The 19,696-nt window shown below is 40.6% G+C and overlaps 5 non-coding genes across 5 annotated transcripts; 4 read left to right on the top strand and 1 right to left on the bottom strand.

Annotated features, from left to right (window-relative positions):
- Positions 1–4,282: 4,282 nt before the first annotated feature.
- On the top strand, positions 4,283–4,355 carry TRNAM-CAU. The gene has a single exon. It is a non-coding gene; the product is annotated as a tRNA-Met (tRNA).
- Positions 4,356–8,709: 4,354 nt separating this feature from the next.
- Positions 8,710–8,782, top strand: TRNAM-CAU. The gene has a single exon. It is a non-coding gene; the product is annotated as a tRNA-Met (tRNA).
- A 2,061-nt stretch (positions 8,783–10,843) lies between these two features.
- TRNAV-AAC lies at positions 10,844–10,916 on the top strand. The gene has a single exon. It is a non-coding gene; the product is annotated as a tRNA-Val (tRNA).
- A 447-nt stretch (positions 10,917–11,363) lies between these two features.
- Positions 11,364–11,436, top strand: TRNAA-AGC. The gene has a single exon. It is a non-coding gene; the product is annotated as a tRNA-Ala (tRNA).
- Positions 11,437–12,655: 1,219 nt separating this feature from the next.
- TRNAM-CAU lies at positions 12,656–12,728 on the bottom strand. Its single transcript has one exon. It is a non-coding gene; the product is annotated as a tRNA-Met (tRNA).
- Between the last annotated feature and the right edge of the window lie 6,968 nt (positions 12,729–19,696).

Raw genomic sequence — 19,696 nt, 5'->3', positions numbered from 1 at the left:
GAAGCGGAAGTAAATGTTTTTCTGGAATTCTCTTGCTTTTTCTATGATCCAACGGATGTTGGTAGTTTGATCTTTGGTTCCTTTGCCTTTTCTAAATTCAGCTTGTACATCTGGAAGTTCTTGGTTCAGGTACTGTTGATGGTTAGCTTGGAGGATTTTGAGTATGACCTTGCTAGCATGTGAAATGAATACAGTCTGTGGTAGTTTGAACATTCATTGCCTTTCTTTGGGATTGGAATGAAAACTGACTTTTTCCAGTCCTGTGGCCACTGCTGAGTTTTCCAAATCTGCTGGCATACTGAGTGCAGCACTTTAACACCATCATCTTTTAACAGCATCATCATCACTCTTCACCTGTACTGCTCAATGCCCATATTTTTTTCCTTCACTGTAATATGCTCTTGTGTCTTATTTCCGATGGCTCTTATCTGTAATATTTTGTACTTTTTAATTGTTGTATCATATGGTGTAGATATATAATTTCTCATGACCTGCCTCAGTAACGATGGGAAAACATCTTAAAGTAGAACAAAGCGTGAGTTTCCCTAGTATAATGGTCATCACGCTCGTCTAACACGTGAGAGGTCTTTGGCTGGAAACCGAGCAGAAACAGCTATGTTTTTTGCCTTCCTCCATCCAGGGAAAATCAGTTCACCTTCTCCCCTAAAAGGAATCAGTGATCATCGCACCCCTGCTGGTTTGTCATTTTCATCTCATTTTTAAGAAACAGATAATCATCCTAAGGTAGTCCTATTGTATTAGCTGGCTGTTCTGGGTGAGTCCTCCCCTGGGACATTTTTCACTTCTATCTCAGAAAGTCTGAAACGTGAAATTTGGAGCACCAAATGTTTCCCATGGCTACTTCTCACCCCTTTTCCTTAGAGGAGGAATAGGTACCAATCTCACTTTTGCTTCGAGTCGTCTTTGGGAAGACGTGCCCTTAGCAGTCCTGGTTTCAAGAGAATAATGGAGATGGTACTCTGACACACTGGGGGAAAGAACTCAATAAAGGTGGGGAATTAGCTCAAGTAGAAGAGCACTTGCTTAGCATGAGAGAGGTAGTGGGGTTGATACCCACATTCTCCAGCTTTTAAGAAGCACTGGCAAAAAAAATATACATCCAAATTGCAACTTCAGACCTGAAAAAAGAATGTGTAGATAGAACAATAGTAAATACTCAATCCAAATGACAAAGAAGCAAGTGTACTTTAAAAAATGGACAGAACCTCAAGGACAAACAGGAAAATAGCAAAGTTCTTACATTCACATCATTGGAAACTCAATAGAGGAAGAAAGGAAACATTGCAGGGGGGATTGATTACCCAAATTTGACAAAACATATAAACCAGAATAAAAACATTCAGTAACCCTAAAGCAGGATAAAATGAAATAAACCCACAGGCAGACAGATGACAGTTACATTGCTTGAAACTAGAAAGAGGGGGAATGCTCTAAAGTACCAGAAGAAAATGCAAGGGAAACTGCAATCTGAATGATTGTTAATTTCTCATCAGAAACTGTAAGAACCATAACTAAATAACATGATTTTTATGTTATTTTGAAAGAAAAGACCTGTCAATCTAATAGCTAAATATAGCAAAAATACCCTTCAGACAGACATAAAGTTTACCTTCTCATTTGAAGGTAAACTGAGTGACTCCATTGCTAATAAAAGTTCTAGAAAAGAGTAATGCTGTGAGACAAGAAAAATGATACTAGAGGGAAATATATAGGATAGTATAAATAAAGAAAGTTAACCAAAATTTCAGAAACAGAAACTCGTTTGAAATTAAATAGCCCATATTGGAGGTTTACTAGGACTGCAGACTGGGAAACACAGATTTAAGAAGCACAGGAGTTGTGTTCCATTGGACTACAAAATGAAGGAAGCTTATTAAAGGGAAAAACTGCAAGGCCACACAGTGACATAAGTTGTTTGTTTAGCATTGTAATTGATGCTAACAAAAAGAAAGACAGCTTATTAAGCAAGAATTGGTTAGGGTCTGCAATGGTTACTTAGCTACAAGGGGAAACCTTGAGACTACAAGTTTGCAGCTGGTGGATGTTGTTCTGACTATGGCTGGTGGTGGCCCTGGGTTTGGCACAGTGATATAGGGACTGGTCTAAGGCTAGATCCTCAATGGCCATCCTCCCCATTTTTGTATGCCTAAACTGTGGTTACTCCCTTATGACTTCAATTTGTCATTGGAACCATAGAAGAGAAGGAAATAACTGGGAAAGCATAATAGATTTTTACATTCCTCTTTAGTGCTTTAAAGTATGTTTGATGCTTTAAAGTGAAAATCATTACATTGTCTGATGGAATTTTCATTGTATCTATATGTACTATATGAAGGGGTTGTGGTAAAGGGACTAAAAGGTATAAGGTCTATATACAACCTGAATGGTAATTTATTGATTCTAAGTATACTGTGAAACATTAAGGATGTATATGGTAATCAATACATCACCTACTAATAATGTTTAAATAAGTCAAGTAAGGGTAGGGATGAAGAGGAGCAGAGAAAAACAAGAAACAAAGGAAACAAGCTATTAATAAATTATTTAGTAAATCTAAAAGCAAACTTATTAATAATAATATTATTTGAGTTATTATAGTCAGCAATTTATTTTAATGCATTCTAACAAACCAGATATATCAAATAAAATCAGTTTGTCGCAATATATTAAAAATGTATATGCTGATTAGAAGAAATCCACTTCAAATACAGTTAGTTGTGAGATGAAAAGCTGTACTCAAGATTAAAAGTTATATAGGAGATTGAAAGCAAAGAATAGGGAAACAGACCTCATGCAAGCATTAATAAAAAAATAAAGTCAATATATTACTATAAGATTAAGTGGATTTCAAAGCAGAGAAAAATTCCAGGTATTAATTTGAGAAGCTATACAATTATAAGATGTCAACTCACTAATAAAATAACTATCCTAAATTTGTATGCCCCTGACCACAGAGCTTAAAAACCCATAAACAATAGCTAATGAAACTGAAAAGAAACATAGAAAAGTCCTCAATTGTTGTTGAAGATGTCAACAATCCTCTCTCTTTAACTGATAGATCTAGTAGATAACAAATTGGAAAACACAGTGTGGGACTAAACACTATCCACCACTGAACCTAAATGACCTTATTAAGTAAAATTTCAGTGTCAGTAAAAAGAAGGATCAAAGAGTTGAGAGAAAAGCAAAATTATATCAAAACAAAGAAGCCAAAAATTTTCAGTGTGAAGCTGAAAAGTGGTATTTTAGGAAGAGTTATTTAGCTGTAAATGCTAGGGGGACTGAAAGTGGTGAAACTGGAAGTGGATCATTTCTTGTCCATATTTATCCTTCCTACTCCTGAGGCCTGGGGGTAATCAGATTCCCTCTCAGTCCCCTGAGCCTGCAACAGTGCCTAGCACAGAGCAGCTCCACAACAATAATGTGCTGAATGAATGCAAAGGAAGTGATAGATTCAAAAAAGCTGCACAAGAATAATGTTTAGTATTTGGCAGATCATTTGATATGGGTTTTGAAGGACTTGAAAGTCTAAGCCCAAAGTCCAGCACAGAAGTTGGGAATTAGTGGGTGTGAGCTGGACTAGAGAGAGAACTCGCAATTTGGAATCTAATAATTTCTCTCAATTCATACTTTGCTGTTTAACAGAAATATTACTTAACTTCTCTGAGCCTTCATTTTGCCTGGGAAGTACAAAATATGATATATAGGTTTATTACCTAAATTCAAGTGGACTATATGAAATAATCTCCATAAATCTCTTAGTGTGAATTAGTATGTAAGGCTGAAAAAACAAGGTGGCTTTTTGTCGGTTTGCGGTTTTTGTAGGAAGAATGTCTCCAGCCATGTAGGTACGAATGGAGATGTGGAGTAAGACAGAGAAGTCCAGACTTGAGGACTATTGATTCACTCAGTGAACTAATATTAACTAGGCAACTCCTATGTTTCTTTCAACATGGAGATCACGGAAAATGTAAGATCAGCTGAGATTTCTGAGGGCAGGAAAACGCACATCTTTGGAATACAAGACTAAGAAGACAGCACATTAATTGTCCTTAGCCATGCAGCCAAGATGATCTTATTTTGGGGTGAATACTGGAAAGGCATGGACTGCATCATTCCTAATGTGGACTCCACTGGGTTTGTCATTGGTTTATTGGAATGATTTTCAAGTATTCATTAAAAACTAGGAACTGATAAAAATGTGGGTGGTCGGAAAATACTATTTCCTCTCTACTTTCAATATGTAGTGCTCTTACTGTCTGCCCTCTTAGCGCAGTAGGCAGCGCGTCAGTCTCATAATCTGAAGGTCCTGAGTTCGAGCCTCAGAGAGGGCAGAGGATGCTTTTTTGGCCTGCCTAAAGTTATGTTGCAGGAAAAACCCAACAGCAAGTGAAATTAGGTGGGCACCAGCAAAACATTTGAAAAATGACCGAATATTTGCTTATAAGGTTGAAATTAGATTTCAAGTTTGTTGCAATTCCCAGTAACTTCAGTAAAATCATTGGTGAAGAAGTTTAGATTCACCGGAAAGATTTCAGATCAAAAAGAGAGTTAGGACATGGGAATTAGGGTCAATGTTACAAAGCCTTCTTAGCACTCAAAGCTAGTGGGAAAGATACTTGTTTCCACCAATTTCGCTCTATCATTCCTTCTCCACAAGACCTGAGTCCTCAGAGGACCTTTCCTGAACCCAACTTCGGGAAATATTGGATTTCTATTTAAAATGAAGATTTATAAATTTCTGGTTCTTTTCTTATTTCACCCAGAAGAGAGCACAGACTTGGTCTTTGACCAATACTCTCTGTCGCAAACAGTTGGACTCAACTGAGTGAGCACACATGCACCCACTTTGACATTATACTACAACAAGGACAAAAAACGTGCTGTGAAGGGAGTGAGCATGATCTGTACTGGAGTATGCTGGCCTTTCCTTCTCAACATTCATGACTTTTGGCTTGTGGGAGAGTGGACCTCCTATCCTTGTAAACAGATAGAATCTGGTGAAAAGAAGGCTATTTTGCAATTGACATTTATGGGACCTATTGGGGAAACAGAGAAGTCTGTTGAGGGACAATTAAAGAGACAAAATGGACAACACAACTTGTGGGTCTGAGGACTGAGTTTGCCTGGGTCTGAGAGAGAACCAGAAAGATCCAGATTGTCAAAAACAAAATAAAAAAGATGTGAAATCAGGGGAATTCTTAGAGTAAACTCATAAACAGGAATAGGAGTAGGATCTTTGGGTAGTTCTTCCTTATGGAAGTTTCTTACCCATCCATTCCAGCCCAACCATTACAGTACCTGTAATATCTTCAGGTACTTCAGGTACCTTCAGTAATATCTCCAAGAATTGAAACAATCTGGTGATATTTGACTTCCACATATAGAATCCCAAATAGAATTTTTCCTCTTTGCACAGACAGCTAAAATATGTTAAATGAGGCAGGAGGGATTCCAGCAGGTAATACAGGAAATATATTTAACAGCATCAGTGATCAGATCCTGATGAAGTCCAAAAACAGGAAGGAATGTTAAAGGGGGTCATGATTCTACCATGCAGAACTGTGAATAGCCCTTGAACTTTGCTTTTCATTGAAAGACTTCCCTCTCCTTTAACTGTATCTTAAGCTTCTTCAGACACAAAGAATCCTATGGATGATGCCCTTGGAGGCTCTGTGAAAGGGTGGTCCTTCAGCAAGCCCACAATTTGGTTAGGCCTTTGGCACCACAGTCTTGAAATAAGCTGGAAATTTTCTTACATTTTGACTTTTCTATGGGTATTTGGTGTCTGTCTGGGTTTCACAAATGCACACAGAGGACTTTTCTTCACCTCTCAGATTCTGATTAATATAACTTCTCATGTTGAATCAGACTTAGTAATATGCCTACTTCTTGGCACTCAGTCCCTAAGTCAAATGTTACTTTGCTACTGAGACCCCCTCCCTAGCTAATGCCTCTTATCGTGATTTCAATCTGTCCATCAACTTATGCCACTTTCCTCACAAGCACTGTGTTTTAGAAATTGTCTTATGAATTTCCATTTAAAGTTCCTGTCTCTCCTCTAGAATATAAGGATCTTGAGGCTCAAATCATTGTGTCCTCAGTGCCTGGAGTTAAGGCATAAATATGGCTTCTGCCTTGAAATGGAAGTATTAGGTAAGGATAGGGAATAGGTAGATCAAATATAAGTTAATAATTTAATAAATTATTTTATTAACTTCCAAAATGTTACTCTCCATGTCTGCCAATTTATTTTGCCCTTTCTTTATGCCTTACTTGATGTTTTAAATTTTATTGATGAATGGCAGTTTATATGACTTAAAATTTTCCCAGACAGAATTTTCTGCTTTCTAATTAGTGAATAACAAAAAAAGATGTGAGGGAACACAGATGTTTAGGACTCCTGTTACAAAAGTCACAACAGATAGCAGTTTAGTGTTAGTCACTCAGACATGTCCGACTCTTTGTGACCCCATGGACTGCAGCCCACCAGGCTCCTCTGTCCATGGGATTCACCAGGCAGAATATCCGAATGGGTGGCCATTCCCTTCTCCATGATAACAGTTTAAAGTTCGGTGAAAGCTAGAACAAATTAAAAGCCTATTTCCTTTTGCATGTATTTTCTTTCAACCATTTTTTTCTACATGGGTTCTTAATATCTGGTTTCTCTTCAGTCAACAGTGAAACCCCAAAATGTTCCCTCTGTCTCTTCTTTTTCCCATGGTGACTTTCCCCTCCTTTCTTCAGCAGAGGAATAGATACCAATCACACTATTGCCTTAGGCATCTTTGAGAAGATGTGCCCTTAATCCAGTCCTGGTTTCATTTTAAGGACCTTGAAATTTCCTGAAGTTCAGGCTGCTCAGAAGAGTAAATAAAGTGGGGATGGTACTCTGAAAAGCTAGAGGAAAAAACACAAGCATGAAGGTGGGGGATTAGCTCAAGTGGTAGAGTGCTCGCTTAGCATGTGAGAGGTAGGGGGATCGATGCCCACATTCTCCAGTTTTGGCTCCTTCAACTAAGGAGCTCCAGCTGACAACCACAAATCTTGCAACCTATACAAAGAAATGAGAAAAGCAGACACACATTGCACTCTCCTCTGGGCAAGGACAAGACTGGCTCTACGTCCCTGACCACTGAGCTTCAAAACTCATGAACTGAAGCTGATAAACTTGAAAGGAAAAATAGAGAAGCCCACAGTTATCATTATAGGTGTCAAAACTTCTCTCTCATTAATGATAGATCTAGTAGTTAACTAAACAACACCATTCACCAATGGATCTAATTGACCTGACAGAGCAAAATTGCAATATAGAAAGGTGGAAAGAAGAGCCAAAGAGTTGAGAGAAAAGCAAGATCGTATCAAAACTAAAAAATCAAGAATGGTCAGAGTGAAGCAGAGGGACATCATGAACACATATTTTTAGTCATTATTTAGCTGTAAATGCCAGGAAGACTCAAAGTGGTGAATCTGGAAGAGGATTGTCCCTTGTGCATATATATCCTTCTAACAGAAGTCTGGGTGATCATATTCCTTCTGAATCACCTGAAGCTACTACAGTGCCAGGCACAGAGCAGCTGCCCAATGAATATGAGCTGACTGAATGGAAAGGAAGTGATAAATTCACAAAGTAATGTTCAGATTTGCCGATATTATTCAGTGAAAGTGGATTTTGAAGGAAGAGAATGAGCCAAACTTTGACTTGGAAGTCTAAGCCCGAAAGACCAGCAGAGAGGAGACTGGGAATTAGAGTGTGTATTAACGAGCTATTGTGGAGAAGAATGTACAGTGAGATTATCAGCTGCAGCAGAAAAAAATAACATAATTTGGAATTAGATAATCTGCTTCTCAATTCAGACTTTACGGCTTAGCAGACACATTACTTCTCTGAGTTGCCAACATATATGGAAAATGCAAATTATGACACCTAGTTGTCAAAATTCAATTGGAATATATGAAATAATCTTCATAAATCTCTTAGTCTAATTAATAGCCCGATAGGCTGAAGAAAAACAGGGAGGTTTTTTTGCTAAGTTCTGTCTGTAGTTTTTTTTTGTTTTTTTGTTTTTTTTTTTTTTTCCAGTCTGTGTTTTTTGTAGAGAGAACATCTCCTGTCGTGTTCATGCAAGTGGAGATGTAGAGTGAGACAACGACATATGGAGTGTAGATAAATTTGAGGAGTATTCATTCACTCAGTCAGTGAATTAATATTAACTGGGTATCTTCTAAATTTCTTTTGAATATAAAGAAAGTGCAAGAGTGAGACCCGCTCCAGTGTTCCTGCCTGGAGAATTCCAGAGACGGGGGAGCCTCGTGGGCTGCCGTCTCTGGGGTCACACAGACTCGGACACGACTGAAGGAAGCGACTTAGCAGCAGCAGAAGCAGCAAGAGTGAGATCTCTGAGGGAGACAAGAGGCCAATCATTGGAACACAAGAGAGGAAAAGAGCCGCAAAAGACAGGATTGTTCCTGGTCTTGCTGGCCAGAGTGTCCAACTGGTGGATGTATACCGTAAAGGTGTGGACGCCATCATTTCAGAGCGTAGAATCCGCCGGGTGCAGCATTGTCTTATATGGAATGGTTTTCAAGGAGCATTGGCTACATTTTTTTAAAACCTGGAAACTGATAGATGTGCCTGAAAAATATTATTTCATATTTTAATTAGAATGTGAAAACTTCACCTTGTCTGCCTTCTTAGCGCAGTAGGCAGCGCGTCAGTCTCATAATCTGAAGGTCCTGAGTTCGAGCCTCAGAGAGGGCAGCTTTTTTTTTTTTCCCCTCCACAATCGAACTAGCCTAATGTTACTCTGCTAAAAAGAAAACGTATACAGGCTACACCAAAACCAAACCGAAAGGAACAAACAAAAAATCAACATAAAATAACTCTGGGAGTTAGTGAAGGACAGGGAAGCCTGGGGTGCTGCAGTCCATGGCGTCGCAAAGAGTCAGACACTCCCAATGGCAATTAAGGAATGGAAGATGTAAAATCATTTATTCTTTTTATCATAAAACAAATAATTCTTGTTTACACAACTATTCTGGGTGCAGTGAATCAAGAGTGAATAAGATCTCCAAATTTCCTTCCTTGTGGAGCGACATCCCTCCATCTTTTGCTTCTTTTAGAGTGGCAGGATGCAGGGAGCTTGAAGATTTGACTAATGTGGTTTTTGAGGGTTCTTACACTTTATCTCTGACATTCTGTGAGCTTGGAGGCTGGAGGGAGAAAGCGGAGACAGAGGTCACTTCTGACATGCTGACAGTGTAGACAGTGTAGTAGCCTTTTCAGGATAATCAAATATCTTGAAACCACTTTATTCTTTGGGGACCAGAGACAATATGGGGACATATGTGATTGTGGGATTCCAACTTTGCCCAGTTGATTTTCCTTTAAAATGTGAAAGAGAAATGATACTCTGTTTTACTCCTTATATACGTTACCAAAATGATACTCAGAGATGGATTTCTGAAGGTTATGTTGTCCAGAGCTTCCTTCCTGCAGATTTGACCTTGCTGTTGCTTCCCCTTAAGGGTTCAAGGAAGGGAGGCACCTTCAGGCTGCAGAAAGCACCATGCTAGTTACCTCTTTCTATTTGCTGCCTCTCTGACCCTTTGAAAGATGGATGACCACCACTGGGGACTTGGAGTACCGAATACAAAAGAATTAAAAGGAATGGAAAAAAATCCTTTTTTCAGCACTGGGTGCTAAAAATGATACTACATGTTTATTAATCTTAGGCAAGTTGTTTGATTTAGCTTTGCAGTTCATCCAAATATCATTATTCCCATTTTACAGAGAAAATTGAAGCTTAGAATAGTTGAACCATCTTTTTCTTCAGTTCGCATGGCTCTACGGAGAAAAACCAGAAGCACAAAGCTGATTTTTCTTTTTTCCTGTATTAAAATGTAGCCTTTTCCTTTAACCCTGCACTTAGTCTTTTCCTCCAGACCAATTCATTCATTAATTCACTATTATTATAAATGAGAAGATTTAATCTTCCATGCATCAGATATTAATTCACAATCACTTGTGTTTACCACCCAGATTCAAGTATTCTACATGCCTTTGACTCTTTTCTTCAAATCTCTACATCCAGTATCTTGATATGTGCTTAAATACCGTAGCTCCTTCCCGCACAGCTCTCCAGAATCTTTTTCTTCTCATGCACCTATGCCTTTGTCCATTCTGTGTTTATGGAGGATGTATTCCAAGCCAGCTAGTGTACTGGGCCGCAGGTACAGAAAGACTCATGCTATTATTAATCTCAGAGTTTAAAGAATAAACCTCAATCCTTTAAGATCGTACAACTTCTTTTTATTTCTCTCTAATTCTATTTTCTCCATTTCCTACCTATTTGGCATTCAAAATAAAAAAGTTTCATAAAATATTTTTATTTTAAAGTCATGTGCCTGCATGTTTTTCAAGGGTTTTTAAGTCTCCCCAATTTTTTCCCCAGTGTATCTTCATGTGTCCAGGCTTTTTCAATCACTGTTTCTCTCCATGTCTATTTTACACACGCACACACACACACTCACACACTCTCTCACTCCACTCCTACTACACAGGTATATTTCTGAACACAGGAATTCCTACCATCTTGACTGTTCCTTCCATGCTGTTGATTCTTTATCCTCACACCTCAATGTCTGTATTTTTTTTTTCTCTCTTTCATAGGATCTCACTACTTATTTTTGATAGTTCTTATTTGTAACAGGGTTTTTTGTTTGTTTTGGTTTGGCTATTCTCTTATATGATGCAGATATGAAACCATTCATGATCCACCTCAGCAAGAACTGAGTATCTCAAAAAGGAGAAATGGTGTAAGTTTCCGTAGTGTAGTGGTCATCACGCTCGCCTAACACGCGAGAGGTCCTCGGTTCGAAACCGAGCGGAAACAATGGCTACTTTTTTACCTTCAGTCATCCGGGGGAAAATCAATTCACTGCCTCCCCTACAAGGAACGAGTTATCAACCCACTTCTTTTTGTTGTTTGGGTCCTCTTTTTAAGAAACAGATAATCATCCTGAGATAGTCTCGTCTGTTCTGGATGACTCCTTCCAACTGGGACGTGTTCTCTTCTGTCCCAGAAAATCAGAATCGGGAACCTTTGGAGTGCCAAACTTTTCCTATGGCTACTTTCTCCTTTCCTGGCAGAGAAGTAGGTACCAATTGCGCTCTTCCCTCGGGGCATCTCTGAGACGATGTATCCTTAGCCCAAATTCTGATTCCCATTAATGGGCTTGACATTTCCTGAAGTTTGGACCACCCAAGAGAAGGAAAAATGGAGAGGGTATGTTGATAAACTGCAGGGTGGGGGGAGAAGCGAAACATAAGACCTAACGGTGGGGGATTAGCTCAAATGGTAGAGCGCTCGCTTAGCATGCGAGAGGTAGTGGGATCGATGCCCACATCCTCCAGTTTTACTCTCAGCTGAGGCGCTCTGATCTTCCAATCTCTAGAAAGAAATTAGATACTTTAGACTCTTAGGGAAAGGACAAGACAGGATAGCGAGGGCTCTACTGGTTAGTACATCTACTACCAACGTATGACGTGTTCTGCTACAGAATAGCTGGGTCATCTCAAGGGATATGCCCAGTTGCTCTTTTTTCCCCTCCGTTTCTTCATGCACTTGGCCGCAAGGCGGCCCAATCCTGAGAAGCGCAGGGCAGGGCAGGGTCAATAAGTCCCCAACTTTCTTGTCAGGGGCAGAAACCGAGTGCCCCAAGTAACCAAAAAATATGGGGAAAGACCCTATGGGAAGCAAATACGTGAAGTTATTAGTTAGCTTCTGGATGCACCCGCGAGCTGTGAATAAGTGGCTCTGATCCTGAACAACAACCAATAATCGAATTGCTTAGATGGAAAATGACCAGCTCATCCTCGCACAGATTTTCTTCCTCTTTGAGCATCTTGGCCTGCTCGAGACCCCTCATCTCCCTTCCCCTGTTTTCCTCCACTGGCTACAAAGTTGGCTTATCAGTTAAGACATCTCCAGCTCTGACATGTCTGAAACCATACAGGGCGGGGGGGGGGGGGGGGGGGGGGAATCAGAAAGATCCGATTTATCACACGTCCAATATTTCAATGTCTACTATTTCTCTGTCTTCTTCGGGCTCATAAAAAAAAAAAAAATTAAAGACTCTTCCTGCTCCCCCCCCACCCCCACCCCCTCAAAGTCAATGTTTTCTACGTCTGTATTGAGCTGTAGTCAACTGGGAAGTTGCGGTTACCGACCAAGAGCTCAAGGAGATGCGCAGGCGGAGAATGCCGGCATAGACCCTGCAGGCACTAGTCAGTGAAGTTAGTGAAGTACAGCTCGCCGCAACAGTCTATTTTGAGCTCGTGGTTATTTCAGCACTAGAAGTTTTATGCCCTCCTTGGTTTTTCGGTACTAATCTGAAGACTCAAGTGTCACTGCTGTCAAGGCGGAGCATCTCTAGAACTTACGGAGAAACATTGCTGGAGTGCTCGTCTAAATTGGGGACCCGGAACGGTTATCGTGAGAAAACTCGGACACAGTCTCACGTCTTGATACTTCACAGCAGAGCAAACTGCATGCCAGAGGTAAATGAATGCAAAAACAAACTCAAGGAAAATGAACGCGCCTAAGGAAAAGCAAACAAAAGAAAAAAACCGTGCCCTCTCTGAGGCTCGAACTCAGGACCTTCAGATTATGAGACTGACGCGCTGCCCACTGCGCTAAGAAGGCTCTGAAATTAAGTTGTTGGCTAGGCTATAAAGAAATTATCTAAGCCAGTGCTTGCCCTCTTGGCTGTTCTTGTTTTCTGTTCATCTGAATCAGCGGTCCCTCAGAGTGAACAGTCACATTTTCACCATCCAGAGTCTTGTCTCTGAAATAATACTCTCACCGAATAGTAGTTGGGTGAATGTATAGAAAATTTTCATACCTTGAAACATGTATGTAATTTTTTGGCCCAATATTTTAGTTCTACCATATTTTCCAAAGTACGATTTGGGGTTATTTTTCAAAAAGTTAATGTGTGTTTGGATTTACCCATGTTTTTGTCTATGCATTTTCTCACCATGATTTGCACTGTAAGTCTAATAGAATGCAAATTCTTCGTCTTTTTTGTCTACTAATTTGTCCAAAAAGTCTAGAGCAGTGTCTTTGAAAATATTTACTGAGGAATATATCTATGAAAATTTCCTTCCTTTTATAGTATATTCTTGAGATTTCCTTTATTGAGGGTCTCTGTGGGATAAACTCTCAAATTTTCTTTTGTCTCATGCTATCTTTATATCACTATCATTCTTCAAAAATAGAGTCACTAAGTGTAATTTTAGTTGAAGAGTTATTTTATTTCTTCAATTTGAAAATTACCTTGAGCTATTTTCTAGCTAACAGTGTCACCTTTGCAGGCAATCTCTCCTCTATTTTTTGAGAATTGTTGTCAGTCTCTAGTGTCATTTTGGTACTCTTGCCCCTCTTCTTCCTCTCCTTTTTCTCCTCTTCTTTTACAGTTTCACTGTGATGTAACTGGCTATGGATTTCTTTTTATAGTCCCAGCTTTTGGTGAATTGGACTTCCTGAATCTTTTCTATAAATCTTGAATTTATAGGTGAAAAATTCTCATGTATTTATGCATTTATTTTTTAAATCATGGGTCCCCTACCCAACATCCTCTCCTGTAGATAGAAATTATCACAATTGTCACTAAACAAGCCAGTGTTCAGTCAGATGACCATCCCTGATAATCAGTAGAAAGAAATTGATGGAGGCCTAGCCAAGTGTTGGAAATGTTTTAATATTAAATACAGCATTAACTTATTGCTTAAAATTAAATCCATATAGAAGATAGTAACAAAACCTCACCATATTTTATTACCATTAGGGGCAGCCTCCTAAAATGAATATGTATAAATTCTAGAACTTTAAATTATACTGCTGAGAAGGGATGACCATCAGCAAGATGGCAAAATAGAAAGCCACAGACCTTGTTCCCTGACAGAGACACCAATTTAACATGAGTATATGGTCCAAAAAGCTTTTATGAGCTCTCCAGAAACCAGTTAGGAAGTTGCAGTACCCCCAAGTAATGCAGAGCCAGAAACAGCTGCATTGAAATGGATAAATAAAACCAAGGCATTCCACCCACTACAGATTTTCCTCCAAGTTGACACAACTCAGAGAGATGAGGAGAAAATGACCAATTTATTGTTTCTGTCTTCGGACAGAAAGGGAAGAATGGAACATATGCCAAATATTCTGGGTTTTCAAGGGTTAGGGGGAGTCTGCCCAAGGGACTGGTTTCTTTCTAACTTGACTAGAAGCGCTCATACCAAACTCTCATACTTTGGATGCCTGGGGGCTCCTGAGAACAAAGGAGAGTTTGACAGCTTGAGGCCGCACCACAGAACCTGCAATACCATCGATAAACACAAGAGAGAGCAAGAGACTATCCGCTCCGGGAAAAGAAACCGCTACGGAAGCCTCTAGTGCCTTTTTCACTTCGAATTTGTTTTCCTCAGCTCTGTGACTTCTGTTTGGTACTTTCTTATATTTTCTCTTTGTTGAGGTTTTCATTGTGCTCATCCATTCTCCCAAGTTTGGTGACCATTTTTACGACCCATTGCTTTAAACTCTTAATCAAGTAAAGTACTTACCTCCATTTTACTATTACAACCCTCCACCCCCAGAGGTTTTATCTTGTTTTCTCCTTTAGAACATATTCCCCGTTTCCTCATTTTATTCCTCTGTGTTTTCTCTATGTACTAGATAAAACAGAGCTTTCCCAATCTTGAAGCAGTGGCCTCACGTAGGAAATGAACCTTATCTTCAACCTTGCTCTAACTCTTTTTTCCCCAAATATAGACATTTATCTCATGGAATATTCTTATGGTTGTGTGAAGTGGCAGGTTCGAATTCTGTATGGTTTACTTTTGCTGTTTTGGTTTGAGCTTTAGATGTCATACCCAAACACCATGTCATTCTTTGGCCTTATTAACTGCCTCAGCCCTGACAGTTGGGGTTCATAGTTGAGGAACAGGCTCCAGGGAGGACTGGCCATAATCCTGGGTCTATTTCTCTTGGTGATCCTGGTAATGTGCTCCCTCAAAACGACAGAAAGTCTCTGCCAGTGAACTGCCAGATTGTTCAGGGAACCTACTGGACCCAACTTATGAGGTAGACTACCTTCCAAACTTGAGGTAGACTAGGTTCCTACCTGGCTTCCCTAGTGGCTCAGGCAAAGAACCTGCCTGCCAGTGCAGGAGATGCAGATTCAATCTCTGGTTCGAGAAGATCTTCTGTATAAGGAAATGGCTACTCACTGAAGTATTCTTGCCTGGGAAATCCCATGGACATAGGAGCCTGGTGGGCTATAGTCCATGGGGCCACAAAAGAGTTGGACAATACTTCGTGTCTAAACAACAGCTACAAGGGTCCTACCAGATTAGACATGCTTTATCTATTGTTTCAGTAGAATGGGGTGGGGGGGGGTGGGTGCTGATGAGAAAGGCAGTCTCCTGTACAGTCTTTTAGTCCCTACTTGATCAGATAAAAACGGGCCTTCTGCCTGAAACACATCCTGTCCTGAGATAAAGAGCCCACATAGCCTATGTCAGGCTTATAGCCCTATGTGGGAATCTATTTCCCTGTTTCATAGTTAATGTGTATTCTTTTGTTAAGCTTACATGTTCATCAGTGACCCTCAGGCCTGCTCACAGCTTCCAGCATTTCAGACTCCACAGGGAAGGGGTTGTGGTCCTACTGTGGCATGAAAGGGGTGTGCATAGCTGCTGTGGGGACCTGCTAGACATGGGGAGCTGACAGACATACTAAAGCTGACTTTGCTCTGTCTCTTCGCTATAGAAGTAAAGTTTTGTTCTATCCTGTGCTTGATTGTGCTGTTGTGTTTTCCTTGGTGACTCTGATACCAAGGTGCAGTGAGCAGACTGGACTTCTATTTCTGGTGATTGGCAATAATGATGATCTTTGTTTCTCTCCAAGCAATCAGAGTCCTCCCCTGACATCAGCAATCAGTACAAGGAGAACCTGTGAGTTTATTACCTCGATGGCAAAAAGGACTGTGTGGATGTGATCAAGGTTACAACCTTGAGATGAGGAAATACACTGGTGAGCCCAATATTATCCTATGAGTCCTTAAGAGTAGAGAAAGTTTCCAGCTATAGTCTTAGTTATGCAATGACATAAGGCTTGGAGACATGTGACATGAGAAGAAAATGGTCCTTCATTGCAGGCTTTGGAGATGGAGGAAGAAGTCTATGAGCCAAAAGCTGCAGGAAGCCTAGAAGCTGAAAAGAGTGAGAAAGAAAATTCTTTAGAAAGGAACACAGCTGTGCCAACACCTTGATTTTAACCCAGTGTGCCCTGAATTAGACTTCTGAACTACAGAACTGAAAAACAATAAATTTGTATTGTTTAATCCACTAGTTCAGTTCAGTTCAGTCGCTCATTTGTGTCCGACTCTGCGACCCCATGGATTGCAACATGCCAGGCTTCCCCCTCCGTCACCAACTCCCAGAGCTTACTCAAACTCATGTCCATCGAGTCAGTGATGCCATCCAACCATCTCAGCCTCTGTTGTCCCCTTCTCCTCTCGCCTTCAATCTTTCCCAGAATCAGGGTCTTTTCCAGTGAGTCAGTTCCACACATTAGGTGGCCAAAGTATTGGAGTTTCAGCTTCAGCATCAGTCCTTCCAATGAATATTCAGGACTGATTTTCTTTAGGATTGACTGGTTGGACCTCCTTGAAGTCCAAGGGACTCTCAAGAGTCTTCTCCAACACAGTTCAAAAGCATCAATTCTTCGGCACTCAGCTTTCTTTATAGTCCAACTCTCACATCCATACGTGACTACTGGAAAAACCATAGCTTTGACTAGATGGACCTTTGTTGGCAAAGTATGTGGTAATTTATTTATTGTTGTCATTTAGTCACTAAGTCATGTCTAGTTCTTTTGCAACCCCATGGACTGTAGCCCACCAGGCTCCTCTGTGTATGAGATTTTTCCAGGCAAGAATACTGGAGTGGGTTGCCATTTTCTTCTCCAGGGGATCTTCCATACCCAGGGATCAAACCCCTGTCTCTTGCATTGGCAGGTGAATTCTTCACCACTGAGCCACCAGAGAAGCCCAGTGGCTTTGTTACAGGGACCATAAAGAACTGATTCACACCTCTTTCAGGGAATACAAAGGAGTCTACAGTCATCTCTGTCTTGAGAACTGCCATTCCTTCATTCAAAGCAACTTCGGGGTATGATGTCCCTTACATGTATAGCCTCTCAGTTAGTGTCTGATATATATTAACTGAGGGGCTTCCCAGGTGGCTCCATGGTAAATAATCCACCTACCAATGCAGGACACGTGGTTTTGATCCCTGGGTGTGGAAGATCCCCTGGAGAAGGGAATGATTACCCATGCCAGTATTCTTGCCTGGAGAATCCCATGGAGAGAGAAGCCTGGCGGGACACAGTCCATAGCATCACAAAGAGTCAAACATGACTGAAGTGACTTAGCCCACATATATGCTCACATTTATGACTAACTGAATGAGTAAATTGAAACTGTATCTTGTTGGGGGCCAGAGTGAGACACTCCGCCTGTGGCAAAGGTCATGAGGAAGGAGGCTCAACATACGCAAAGGCGGAATCGAGCCTCAGGAGTCCCCCTGGAAATCCTCGAGCATCTATCCCCATAACCAGAGCCTGACTACTTTACTACTTTGTGCTCTCACCTACACCTCTGACTTTACGGGGGGCTGTCCCCCACCACCTCTTTCGGAGATGGAGTTAACTTAGCGCTCCAGTTAATAAAAACTCCTGGGTGTGACAAGAGTGTTTTAACCTACAAACTCCTCTGAAGGTTCTCTAGCCTGCCTGACAGGCTTGTCTGGCCACATGTGATTGCTCACAGCCTCCCAACCGTGAGAGGCATGAGATGCTTTAAACCTTCTAAAAACAGGTTCCTTAGAAAAGTTAGAAAACCATTAGTATAAGTATAATGGGCTGATTAGAAATTGTATTGGTGAAGGGTTTTTCATTTGTTGAGCCAATGTTTGTTGCTAAGTCTCCACATCCCCTGCCCTTACACACATTAATGAATATATAGAAGAAATAAGTATTAACCTTTGATATTAATCAAGTTAGACCTTAGGCTAAGTAAATTCTTTCCTTAATTAAAACCCACTACACCCTCACCCTATAGGAATGTAACTTTATTTGGGTGGCGTCTGTTTTAAGAATCATCACCCCTGGAGAAATAAGTGTCCTGGTTGACTGACCACTGTCACAAGGAGAGGGTCATAAATTGTCAGCAGGCCCCCTGGCCAGAAGATGATGTAACACCCCTAAGACCTCTGTATACATTTGTATGAAGCACCTGACTTTGATAAAAGTCAGGACTGCTGACCCCGCGTGACTTTTGCATAACATCTCAGTGTATAAAAGTAGACCATGGAAAATAAAGAATTGGGATCAGTTCCTCGAAATACTGGTCTCCCCATGTTGCTTTCTCTCTCAAACTCTGGCTGAGTCTCCATCTGGAGTGCGGAACCCGCCATGCTTACTAATTATGGCTGGGCTTCTAAGATCCGACTGGGGAGGCCTCAGTGTCTCCTCTCCTTCAGGAGAATGGAAGGACGCCTGCGGCCTACATAAGTGGTGCAAGCTTCTTGTCTTGAAGGTTTATTGGTCTCCCGCGTAAACCAAGCTACTCAGCCTCTTTTCTCCACTGAATTTTCCTACTGAGCTATCTTCATTCTATTACTCTTTACATCTCTAATTAATATCTAATTGAAGCTATTGTATCCTGATCCTCGCCAACGCCGTCCCCGCTTCGAACTCCCTGGATCAGCCGGGGCTGGACCCCGGCAGTATCTCATTTGTGTACCTAGATTATTGAGTAGGCTAATGTTACGCTAATATGTAATTGTCCTCCAAAAGAAGAGCCATGTATTAATTTATAAAACAATTGAGTGAGCCTCAAGTTATTAATACTTCTGGACCATGTTTTACTTGATTTTTCTTTTTTTTTCTCTTATCCCCACTTCCAAAAGTTCTTCTATATTTATTTTGAAGGCTTCTCTTGTCTTAAACACATCAACAAACATCAACAAGAGCACAAAAGCTTTTTATTAACCTAAAGATATTATTCCTCAGCCTGCAGAAAGAATAGTGGACAGTGAACTGGAAGAAACTTGGCTTCCCAAATATTTTGTGGAACAAAGTGATCCTAACAGCCATAGACTGCTATCTCTTTTTGTCAAGTCTCTTCTGATCCCTTTAGACAGAATAACCCACTTCGTTCAACATTCTTATGGAACTTTGTACAGATATTTTTTCTAGTTCATGTCCTATTGAGTTAAATTTATCATCAATCCTAAAGGAAATCAGTCCCGAATATTCATTGGAAGGACTGATGCTGAAGCTGAAGCTCCAATACTTTGGACATCTGATGCGGAGAGCTGATGCATTAGAAAGGACCCTGATGCTGGGAAAGATTGAAGGCAGGAGAAGGGGATGACAGAGGATGCGTAGGTTGGACAGCATCACCGACTCAATGGACATGAGTTTGAGTAAGCTCTGGGAGTTGGGGATGGACAGGGAAGCCTGGCGTGCTGCAGTCCATGGGGTCACAAAGAGTCAGACACAACTGAGTGACTGAATTGAGTAGATACACATACCAAAGGGGCAGTAGA

The sequence above is a fragment of the Bubalus bubalis genome, chromosome 2 (assembly GCF_019923935.1).
Source record: "Bubalus bubalis isolate 160015118507 breed Murrah chromosome 2, NDDB_SH_1, whole genome shotgun sequence".
Lineage (NCBI taxonomy): Eukaryota > Metazoa > Chordata > Mammalia > Artiodactyla > Bovidae > Bubalus > Bubalus bubalis.
Note: the sequence above shows the minus strand (reverse complement) of the source record. Positions and strands in the feature narration are given on the sequence as shown.